Source organism: Pseudopipra pipra, chromosome 18 (genome assembly GCF_036250125.1).
Source record: "Pseudopipra pipra isolate bDixPip1 chromosome 18, bDixPip1.hap1, whole genome shotgun sequence".
Classification (NCBI taxonomy): Eukaryota; Metazoa; Chordata; class Aves; order Passeriformes; family Pipridae; genus Pseudopipra; species Pseudopipra pipra.
Genome location: NC_087566.1, coordinates 11,859,297 through 11,871,783, shown reverse-complemented (window position 1 = coordinate 11,871,783; position 12,487 = coordinate 11,859,297). Strand labels below are relative to the sequence as shown.

Below are 12,487 nucleotides of genomic sequence, written 5' to 3'. Positions count from 1 at the left end.
TTTTTTTATTTTCAGGGAGTCTGACAGGACAAGAGCATATGGTCAGTTTGTACAAACAGCCAGAGATTTCACCAGGAAACACACAGAGAAAATAATAAACACAAAGGATTCTCTTACTCTATTAATATGCATGACAAGAGCTGTTTCCTGAGGCATGTCTTTACTTTAATAGAGTAATTTAGAGTATTTTTGAAAACATATGCAATTAGCATTGATTTTTTTTTTCACCATGACATTACTTAAGGTACCTAAATGAGAGCCTGAGATGCAGTTTTCTTGTATTTGAGACATTACTGCAACATATAAACTTCAATTTCTCAGGTGTTTGAGACTTCTTTTCAAGCTCACACCAACATCTCCTTTCTCTCACTGTACCACAGTGGTGATTAATGTATTTTCTGAAAGAGTGAAATTCCTACAAATCCTTTTTATTTCTGCTACTTTTATTGGGTATCAATGCCCCGTTGTGCTGTGCTTCACACAGGTGCACATTTTCAAATTGCTCAGGGTCAGCTTTCATGTGACCAATTAGCCAAATTCTCAGAGGTTTGCAATCAGTTGTGTCTGGAGTTTGGATCTCAGGAAGCTGTTTTTCTCTGGCTACTTTCCAGAACACAGCATCAGACCACAAGGGCACATTCCCCTGGCCTGTCTGATTTGTGTCTCTGTTTTTAATTCAGTGATGTTCCCTCCTGGAGCCACTCTCTGGGGTTTCTCCCCAGCAGAGGGTGCTGGGCTGTGTCTTCTCCCTACAGACCTACAACCCCCATTTCAGATGTAATGCAACCATCTCTGCTTTCCAGATGGTTCTGCAGAAGTGACCCCAAATAACTTTCAGATTGAACAGTGTAGGTCCCACACTGGCAAGATGTGCCAAGAGCATCCTGGTGTGCCATTCCTGTTTCCCAAATGAGAAACTTAGGCACAGAGCTGATGAGCCTTTTTCAAGACCAAAGTAAGTTTGCTGCAGAACTAGAAACTCTAGGAATGTTGTCCAAATTTCCCCAGTTCCTAAGATTAATTTAATTCCTATAATTTTTGTATTTTTCATTCATAAAATGCTATGAATAAATTATACACTGAATTTATCTTTCCTGTTGTGTTGCTTTTGGGCTCGTGTTGTGGCATTAAGCAGCAGACAGCTTCCCTGTTGGAAGGGAATTGGGCTGTAGAACACAGATTTCTTCTGAAGACTGAACTTGCAAATCATTTAATGTCACCTTGAAGTGATACTTCATACAGTGACATTCATTGCTACTCTGGCTTTCCCAATGACTCCATAAATTGCTTTTGCAAGCAGGAATTTATTGCATATATGCAATGTAGCTCTCTTATTTTGCCCCTCCATCACCCCCTTAGCTCCTCCCCAAAACAGATGTTGCTATAAAGTGATATGTCACTTGATCCTGAACTTTTCTTAATGAGGGTGGTGGCATTTTTAATATTTCTTAGAGGCAAGTGCAGCATCTGCCACTATAATTGTTTTACTAAGTCAATGAAATACGTTGTAGCACAAAAAAAAAATAAAATTACAGCTATGCTTTAATAGTTGTTGCTGCCCTTTTTCCACTGCAGAGCTGGATGGTTGTTCTCCAGATCCTACAAAACTCAGTGCTATGTACTTCTTGTTATTCATGATGAACAAAAAAATCTCACAAATTTGAACAATTCTGCCAGATTAATTTGGCAGGTGACATTTTTACTTTATTTCTTTGTCCTCTTTCAAATTCTCCTCCTTGACCAGCCCTTATGCAGACCCATTGTCCTTAACCCAGGTGGACTTTTTATGAGGCACAGTTGGGTTTCCCTTCTGGTGTAGCTCCCTTAGGGTGAGATCTGCCATTCTGCTTTATCTGCTGAGATTTTTTTCTTTTTCTCTTTCAACAGATTCATAGAAAAGGATTCAAATAAATTCCCCAGGTACTCTCTGTTGTCTTTGGGCTTTGGTTTCTTTGGGTTTCTACTGAAGAAGTGAAATGAAATTAAAATGTCTTGCACTTGCTTTCTACTATAGACAAAGGCCAAGTAAGATGTAAGACAGTCCATATTTTCTTTGACCTTGGTCCCATCCTTTCTTCCCCCTTCACATCTTATGTAAATTCTGTACTCTGTGCCAACACTGAATTTCTTTAATTATTCACAACATCAGTATATGGAGTTTATTTTTGCTATCACAGCAGAGCTCCTCAGTAATTTTCCTTACACTTTTGAAAAATTGAAGTTGCTCATATCAATCACTCTGTGCTCTTACTCAATTAGCTGCTGGGAAAATATTTTTAGTCATCTGTTTTAAAGAACAAAATATCTCTGTCTCTGCAGACTCAGATATCCAGTGCTTGTGATTCTGCCATGACCTGCTGAATCGGTCATGGTTCACTAGGTCATGTTCTGAGGAGCTGCAGATGTTTGGACAAGTAGATTTAGTTTGATCTGTTACAGTAATTTAGGTCAGCTCTGAACCCACGACCTGGATCCAGACCCGAATTCTGAAAACGCTGCCTTTCCCTCAGTACCAAAGTTATTAAATGATACGTTTTGTATACTTAGATTTGCTGTTTTCTACCCAGTCACAACTGCCCCTACAAAGCACTGATGTCACCACACCTTTTCTGTTATAAAATAACCACATCCCTCAGCATAATTCTCAGGAACGTCCAAAAAACCAATTGCGGCGCAGTATTTCATAGCGAGTGTTTAATTCTAAATACTAATTAGCACAAAGGCATCTCTGAAATGAATGTCTGTTGCTAAGCCAACTCTCAGCAGTTGTGCAGTTTAAGCTCTGATTCCAGTAAGCTCAGCAGCAGCCTGAGGGAAAGGCAGGAGCTGTAACTAAAATTGTTTCAAGTTTTAGAAGGGGCCTTTGAAGGCTGAGAGACAAGACTTTGATATATTTGAGAAAAGATAATTGCAATGAACAATGATTTCCAGTTTTCTTTTAGCATACTGGTGAGGCATCCAATCTGTACAACCATCTATATTTTCCCAGATTCAATCAGATTATAAAATGTCTGCAGTCAGAAAGGGCTGTTGGTTATTACATTGTCCCTGGGGAAAGGAGTGTCTGGTAGAAGATTCTTACTTCATTTGGCTGCTGTTGACTCACCCAGCTGATGTTATTTGAATTTACACTAGAATTGAACCTGGCATTGAAACAACAAAATATTTGTTCATAAAAAAGGACAAAGACTATGTGGAAAACTTTGCTTTATGACAGTGAGACAAATACCTGTAAACTGAAATTGTGGCAGGAAACGTAGACTTCTTAGAGAAAAAAAAAAAGACACTGAATTGGATCTTAAATCTTCTAGGCTTAATATTCTAAACAAAACCCCTGAGAATTTATTACTGCATTATTTTGCATATCTCAAACCAGCATTCTAGTGTCCCACAAATAGAGACTTTTCTTGGTATTGAATAGTTTTTTCTGTTTCTCGGTGACTCAGATTCCTTGTTTACCTCTACATCTCTCTAGCTGTCTCAGGACAGGAGGTTTCATTCCTGAGACTGCAAATATGTTTTCCTGCAAATATCACAGTGGAATTTAGAAAGTGATGTTTACCCATGTCAGCTGAACAAAAGCACTCAGAAATGTCTATCTCAATGTTCAATGAAGTCAGTGGTAAAAAAAAAAACCACAAAGTACCTTCTGTAAGATATATATAATTTATTTTAGTGATGAATTTATGGATGTCAGAAAGTTTGGATAAACTCAGACATATAATCTATCCAATAAGCAGCTGATCCATGATAAGTACAGGCCTCAGGAGAGGAAACCACAGAGTGTTTCCCGTGTTAACAAATGAGTGATGTTATCTTTCCTTTTCAATTTCTTCAATTATTTTTATTTACTTTTGACAATCGAATTAATCAAAGAAAATTGCCTCTTTTAAATTTGCTTTTTAGCCTGCTATTCACTGATGATATTAAAAAGAAACTAAGCATATTAACTGCAGCATTCAATTTTCAGAATTAGGAGTATTAGTGTGTTGGTTTGGTTTTGATCAAAGCTGTGCTGTAGTGAGGGCCAGGCTGCTGTTTCTCATGTATTCCTTGTACTCTGAGGACTGGAAGTGCTGTGGCAACTTTATAAAGAAATGAGTTCTTGTCTATATCTACACATAAAAAAATGCATCAGTGTGTTCTTTTATTCCCCCTTTTCCATGCTGGGCTTGGACAGAACTGCAGAAATTCGACCATCCCTATCCCAGCTCCATCTTTGGAACTCCCCTGCCTTCCTTTTCCTGTGGGCTTTCATACTGTGAGGTTTAATTGTTCCTGATTATTCAGGTAACTGTTCAGATAATTCAGGCAGCCTGACAAAAAAAAAAAAAAAAAAGAAACCAGCAATTTGGATTGCTTTCATCTCTCTCTTGAGAGGTCTTAAAGGACTGTTCAGAATAATGGGTCAAATCTCAGAAGATAATTAATGAGGCAGATATTGACCCAGTTCAGAGAAAAAACAAACAAAAAAAGAACATGAAGAAACCATCCAAAAGAGAACATTTACCTGTACACCAGTCCTTATACCAACTATTAAATAATCCTTCACCCAGGTTAAATATTAAATTGGTGTCTAGCAAGTCATCAGGAATGGACAGCAGCATCTCCATTTTAGGGGTGTAAAGAAGTCCATACAACTGGAGTGCTTTGGTAGATTGGAGGTATAAAAAAAGAAAAAAATTATTGCTTGAAGATTAGTTTCTACATTGTATTAAAGAAAAACACCATCAGTATTGTATGTCTCAAATTTTTAATTGGTTAAGAAGTAGTATTGATTTATTGGGGAGTGTGTGGTCTGTGTGTGATGTGTACAGGCAGGCAGAGAGGGAGAGGTGTTTTTGCAATGTTGCCTGGCAGATATGAAAAATAAACCTCTTAAAAGCCACACAGGGCATAATTTTCATTTAAATAATTGGTTCTGAGACTGGCACTCTGGAGAAGTATCTGTTTCATCCAGCTCTCCATGATCTGATTGTGTGATCATAAATCAGCCTTCCCATCATCACCTGTTTCCCAGATAACAAGTGCTTAGAAAAAGATCTATCTTTTCCTGGAAATACTTCCATTTAAATGATTCATAGCATCATGTTTATTATAAGGAAATGTTTACGTGAATTTGTGCACTTCATTTTGATTCACAGACTTTCATTTGGATTCAGAATGAAAATAAATATTGGAAGGAGTCGTGGAGGAGGTGTTCCATTTTCTGGCTAGCCCTGGGGTGGCCATCAATTATTCACAGAAACTCTTTAGAACTTTTGGTAAATTTTTCTTACAAGACTGCAAATTGGATGGAGATATCTGTAGTAAACAGAAGTGGAAAGCAGATGTTATATGTTGCATGATTTGCCCAGGAATGACACAAGAAGGAGCTGCAAACTGAGCAGCCACAGACTGAGGTGACACATGACATGCCCTCAGCTCAGAGATGATATTTTGTTCTTCTAAGTGCCCTGTTATTATCCAGCAAACTCTCTTCTCACTTATTCAAATGGATCCTTGGACTGTGTCTTTTCAAAATGGGGTCAAATATACAGAAAGACATCAAATAATTTTTTTTTCTCGTAGTCTGACTTGTTTCGTTGTTCTGATAACATCACAGTTCTTCAAATTAAATTGCCACAATGAGCACCCCAAGGGAGATTTAAAGGCATTTAGGCTCTTTACTCCTATTGAGTTAGCCACCTGAATATCCTAAAAAACTGACCCCTCTCTTCAAAAAAGAGCTTTATTAACCTCTAAATGCAACATGTAAATTGCCTCTACAACCTCTTCCTTTTTTACTGTCTGCTTTTGCATAATGTAACAGCAGGGATTTGAGGCTCATGCTGTGCTCTGTTTCTGCTGGGCAGCCCATATATGTACAGAGCAGTGATAAAGCTTTTTCTTTCCTTGTGTGAGACAAGACCATTTAGACAAACCACTTAAACATCAGCTGTCTGTCTTGGGAGGGGAGAAGTCCTTACAGTGTTGAACAACTACCTACTCAGGTTTTTCTTTCCATCCTCTAAAAGCAACTAGGATGTATCAAGGAAAAGATTTGACAGAAAGAGAGTTAATAGCCATTTGTCCCAAAATCATGTTAAAAATGTAATGATGTTTACCAAAAAAAAAAAGGTTTATTTTAACTTCAACAGTTTGAAATAAACTGTGTGCAAGTAAGAGACCCTTCGGTTTTGAGGAGCCTTTCTTGTCTCTCAAAATTAACGAATTGCTGCCAATAAAGACTAAAACACAGAAATCAGAAGGCATTTCATATTCTATACCAGGCTATTTCCAAAGTCCACTGAAGTCAGTGGGGAGCTGCTACCCTTCTTCAGTGGGCAATATTTTACATTTGAGGGGAGAGCATCTAAATGGGACCAACTGAAACCCTCCCCTGCCCCTCCCTTCTTGCTTTATTGAGGCCACTTGAGCTGAACCTCAAACAGTTTTGTCTCCACTGAAGCAGGTAGGAGAGTGATGATGCATGAATTACTTCTGAGAGGTAATTAGTCTGGTTTTAAGTGTTCTCTGTCTATTTGCAAGCATCCTTTTGGTGGATTCTGTCCCCCTCTCCCCATCTTGCACCCAGCTCGTTCTCAGGTGGCAGCTCTTATCTCCAGCACAGTTCTGAGACACAGTTGTGCTAAGGTGAATTAAATCAGTGTATTTTCCACTAATGGTGATTTCAACTCGAGTGACTGTGTCAGCTGGTACAAAAAATGTAATTACTTGCTTGGGTATCATTTACATCAGCTATCCCATATTTTAGGGAAATGGGAAATAAATGTTCATGGTTAGTCTCCCGTGGTTCCCACTGTATTTTCCTGCAGCACAACCAGGTGAACAGCAGGTGTATTATGCAGAGCAGCCTCTACCAGAATGAAGCCATAATTGAAATGGACGTTGATGTCACTGAACAATTTATCTTCCTTAAAAGGGTTTTGCTTTACAAAAGAAGCTAATTTAGTCTGGGAAATTAAATTGATGGCCATGTGGGAACATTTGTCTAATTCACTTAGAGTTGTATCATTAGCCATGATTGTTTGATCAATATTTACAAAACAGTGGAATTTACTCAGTTGACAGATGTCAGAGTTCCGCTCCTCATTACTGAAAGTAGATTCTTTGTGGGCAACCTGCAACAACATCCACCTCCTTAGAGACTCAAAATGCTAATATGGTATTAATAATGGATTTTTAAATACGTGATACAGCCCTCTACAGCCTTTCAGGAGGCAGCTAAAACCAGGGAAAACTCTTCCTAAATCCATAATATTAATATGTACCAGAAGTTTTTTACACAAGTTTTGTACAGAAGTTTTTTACAGCGTTGTGTAAAACCTGGAGGATGCCAAAGCTCCTAAATCTAACAGCTAAAAAAAAATAATTACTTGTATTCTCAAGTTATATGTGGATACTGGCAAAGAGAGTTCTTCAGGGAAGGAGATTCTCAGCAATTACATGCATACTGTCAGGAATGTCTATTCTCCCTTGTTAATTGTTCCATATTATCAGTCTTTTATCAGGTTCACTCTACCTGTGGAACTGAACCCCTGAGAAATGTATTTTAGAACAGTATGAAGAATTTCCTGCACGTTCATATGTAAGTAATGCAGAAAATACTTTTCTCTGCATCTTCAGGACTTTCATTCATTTCATTAAAGCTTTCCTTCATTCCTATAATTTGTATTGTCATGTGTTCAGCTTATGTTCTGTGAACCATGACTATAAATCACTTCAAATGGCTTATCTCATCTCAGTTCAGCACTGTCCTATTTTGGGGAGATTTTTTTTTATCAAGTGGTGAAAGCTATGTCTCTTCCTCACTTCTCAAACTACATTAACTTCACTCCTCTTTTTAGCACAGTTTTTGGAAGTTCTTTGTAAGATTTGTCACCATCAAGACTTTGGAGTCTGGCTGCTGCAAAGAGGTGTGTACACTGTACATTGAGAGTGAATCAAAATCACACATCTTGTGAAATTATAGAAAGGAATTTGAAATACTGGCTCCTAAAAATGTCTGTATTCATGGTGGAATCTGAGCTGCAAAAATCAGTGCCTAGATCTGGATTTGGATGTGGGAATTCAGAGGAAGGAGCTTTGCTCAGTTCTGTTCCAGACAGGAAAGCTCTCTCTGTCTCTCTTGGTAAAAATGGGTGTTGTTCCACTGAAGCCTTCAGAACACTGTTGATTTTGGGGCAGGGTATTTCTGTTTACCAAACAATATAATAGAAGAGAGAGCCCTGTTTAAACAACATGGATTTATATTTCTGTGAATCCTCACTATTTTCATTGCTTCCATATTTTTTTAACTTTCATGCCTGGGGCTCGGATATCATTGAATTATCCTGGGGATAAAACTGGAGAAGTTTATGGAAAAGATTCATGATTTGCCCTGGCTACCCTATATTTTCATTCTTTACTGATTCTTAGAAATTTTGATGCCTCCTTTCTCTTCTCCCTCCCTGCCCCTTTCTCTTTTAATAATGGATTTTCTTCTAGTAAGCTTTTCTGTGTCTTGGCCTGGTGTGAAAAAAAAAAAGTGCAGTTACATCTTAATGAGAGGCAACACAGGAGTAACTTCCTCCATTTTCTTTTTTCCCCTCACTTGACTTGCCTTCTGCAGTTAAAATTATATATTTTCCACTCACATAATTTTATGTTCTTCTTAAACCAACATGCATAAATACATAAAACACAAGTAGCTTGGCTGGCCCTCACTGACATTTAAAACCAGAAGCATGACTACATTAGGTAAAATATGTCTTTCCTTTCGCTGCATTTTTCGTTTTATTGCTTTTCTCATATTGTAAATATATTTCTTGATGTATATACTAATTAATTAACCAAATATTTTGATGCTTTGAGATGCCCAGCTGTGAAAAAGGTAGAGTGCATCCATGCCTCCTGTAAGGAGTCAGAGATTTAGGCCAGGTGTAGGTCTGGTCTGGGGGGACAGATTGTAACCTGTTTGAGTCTAAGGTAGGATATATCATGTCATGAGGGTGATTCTCTGATTCTCTTGGGTAAGAAGCCAGTCCCAGCTGAAATCTAATATTTCATATGCTTTCTCTTAAGTAATGTCTTGGGTTGGTAGGTATGTAAGAATGGAAATGGCTTGTGCAGTCCTATACTGCAACTCCATTTCTTTAGATTCTTCTCATGAAGAATCAGCTCCAGGATTTCCATTGCCATGTGCTTGAACTTGTGCCTTTGATTAAAACCATCAAATTGGTGCTTTTGAGAAGTGTGATTTCTTTGATTTCCTTCTGTTCTCTTTGATCCTGGCTTGGCAGCAGGAAAACAGAGTCAAACACGGTGACAGATTTGACAGCTGACCCATTGCTCTCCAAGAAAATGATACTGTGATGGACCTCCTCTAATAAGAATTCAGGAGGTATTAATGTCACTTTCAATCTAACAAATGTTTGACCTTTATTATGGTCTTACAGAAATGAGAGCTGCTCATACTCACTCTTCAATTTTAAATGCGTGCTGAAAAATGTTTAAATGTGGAAAGCCCACTGATTCAAGGCAAGTTCAAGAAATTGCTTCTGGCTTCAGGCATTTTAATTAATTTATGAATAACAGGATAAGATGGCTCATGTTGAAGGTGCCAGTCTTAGGATCTAAAAAAAAAAAATCCATAAAGCTACATATAAGGCTTTCCCTTCTTTAGGAAGCTCTGTTTTATGATTTTGCAGATTTTCATAGGTGTACTTTCATTCCAGACTCTGGGCAGAAAGCCAGAAATTTAATCCCATTTTATAAGTGATTGGGGCCAAATTCTATTCCCAGAAAATTAAATGAGAGTTCTGTGATGGAGTTCAAAAGAATTGGGAATTGACCTCTATCTAATATCTTTTAGATTAATTTATTAAAACTATTTCACTTTTTCCGCTATTGCCCATGCAAATTGGTGCACTGGGTTTCAGACTCGGGCAAAGGGGAAAAGCAGCTAAATAATGATTGAAATTCCAGTTATGTTTTCTTTATGCTTTATTCATATTGCTCCTAAAAACAACTCAATGCACAATTTCGTGACATTATAGAAAAACGTTGCAGAAAGGACCACATGTGCTGAATAAAAAAAACCAGCCTGAAAAACATGATGCCCCAATCTCAATAAGTCAACATACAAAATTAGATCCAAACAAACCCCAGAGGACCAGGAGGGAGTTTAAACTCACTTTTCTGTAGAACAGAAAACTACATTCTGCAGTGCAGGATGTTGTAGGAGGAATGTCTAAAGGACGGGGAGAGTTTAATATTAAATAGCAATTTTTATAATACATTGCATGGGTGATTAATCCTCCCCTGTGCAATTCCACCTTGCTTTCCTGGTTAAACTCTCCTCCAGCAAGTTCTTAAGCTTATTAGAACTCGCTGCTTTATTGAGCTTCTGTGATAAAGTGTTTCATGCATTTACCTTTTTGTCTGGAAGCCTCTCTATGGTAACATATAGTTGGTCTATCCCAGCAGCTTTGCCTGTGACACTCCCTCATTGATGCTCGTCATTCATACTTAGCAGGTAGCAGGTATTTAACAAGTTCCAATTGAATGTAAAAGCATGGATTAAATTAATGCACAATCAATATTGTTAATAATGAATGGCTCCTTTAATGAACAGGCGACGCTCGTTCTTTCCGATTGGGATTTTCAAAGTTGTTTTTGAGGGATTAACATATTAAATTTCAGCCAGTGCTTTTAAGATAATGAGGCACCTTCCTTCCCTGTGTACACATCACAAATCCTACCTGAGTTTTGTCCCTTAGCTTTGCTTGCAAGGAAGAGGGATGGGTTTTTCCAAGCTTTTCTTCGTTGTTTTGGAGAATTGCCAACCTTAAGTCAATTAAATGGTATTAGCTGTTTTAGCTGTCTCAGCTTGTCAGTTAAAGAGAAGGAAGAGACCACATGGTTTAGGAAGAAAGCAGAATTTCAATCACACCATTTTCTAAATAATTCTTTTAGAAAGCCTGTGTCAAGGAATAAAGATTTCAAGCTTCTTTGGGAAAAAGGATGGACTGTGTGACTTGATGGCACTTCCAGGCTTATTTTCCACCATATGTTATTATTATATTTTATAATATTGTATTTCAATTTCTACATAAAATACATTAATGTAAATGCAATCGCTTCCACAGTCAAAATCTGGGGAAAAAGCTGACACTGGAGAGTGAACTGATTTCTGAGACAGATGAAAATGCTGTGGGATGCCACTCTCCATCTCTGTTCTTTGACTACAGAGGAGGATTAGTTAGATGAGAAAAATCCACTTCTAGTGGCCTTGCATCCTTCAAGTACACCAATAACCATCCTCAGTCTTGATGATAATACTCAAGATGGAAATGTGCCCAATTGTGGGGCTTATGGAAGAAATTCTGGTGTCTAATTCAATTATTTATTGAAGTTTTTAGAGAGGGAGTTATGACTCAACAGCTACAGAGAAACTAAACAACATAGATTAGCAGGGTTTTTAAATTGCAATTTATAGGGAAGTCAAGGAGAAAAAAAATTAATTTTTGAGAACTGACCCTTTTCATCCCGAGTTTTTTTCCTGGTCTTGACAATATTAGTGTACTAATAGAATATAGTGATGTGATTGTTTTGGTTTCTGTCACTTGGGGCACCAGCTGTGTGTAAAACAGAGAGGTTCTACTTCAGGATTATTCCGGGATTCATCTTAATGATTACATTCCTTAAATCAGAATGTGCTGATTTATGACAGTGCCACATATCACTTAATTGAGTTCATACCATCCTTATTTACCATCCTGTGTTAATTTACAGCTCAGCTCTCCACTCCTGCAGTGTTTCTGCAGCCTTCATTCTGAAAGGTTGATTGGGAGGTTTTTTTTAGTTTCTCAGCTGTGGGAACATACATATGTTCTGCAAGTTTACATTCAAAGAGGGATTTCTGCTCAAGGATGGGGATTTCTGGTGAAAACCAGAGGGATCTGTGCAAAACTGGTAGAAAGTTGGAGGGTGATGTGGAGAGCCCCTGCTTGAGGAAGCCAGTCTGCATCCGAGACAGCATAACCTTAAACCCTGAGCTCTCATTTCTCAGGCTGGCTTTTCCTTCTGTCTCCCCTTTCATCTCCACAGTCACAAAAACCTTTGAAAGACCTTGGCTTTGCTGTAATGTGCAAAGCAGAGCTTTTTAAAAACCTTCTTTTCGTGCAAATGGAACCGCACGCCAATTAACTTCGCTCTTGCCAAATAATGAGGCTCTTGCTGAAGGCTGAGGGAGGGTCCTGGTCAGGGATGAGACATTATAATTGGACCCATGGTGAGGAATTGGATGCTCAACTTCCAGCATTTGCTCCAGTCCCCACTGAAGTTGGTAGTACCACTAATATGACTCTTCAATCACCCTTAATTGCTTTGCTGAATCACATTTTTAGGCACGCAGAATAATTGAAGGTAATAAATTTGACCTATTCCAACCTTGGCAAAAGGTTTTGGGCACTACACTGGAAAACACATTGAGGAATAAAGG

General features: G+C 38.1%; 1 long non-coding RNA gene across 2 annotated transcripts in view; it reads left to right on the top strand.

The window, feature by feature from the left end:
• LOC135424216 (uncharacterized) overlaps positions 1-12,487 on the top strand; it is a 138,159-nt gene that overhangs the window by 4,194 nt on the left and 121,478 nt on the right. For both annotated transcript variants that reach the window (XR_010435117.1, XR_010435116.1), the window contains exon 2: positions 7,515-7,591. This is a non-coding gene — a long non-coding RNA (uncharacterized LOC135424216). The remainder of the gene's footprint in view (positions 1-7,514; positions 7,592-12,487) is intronic.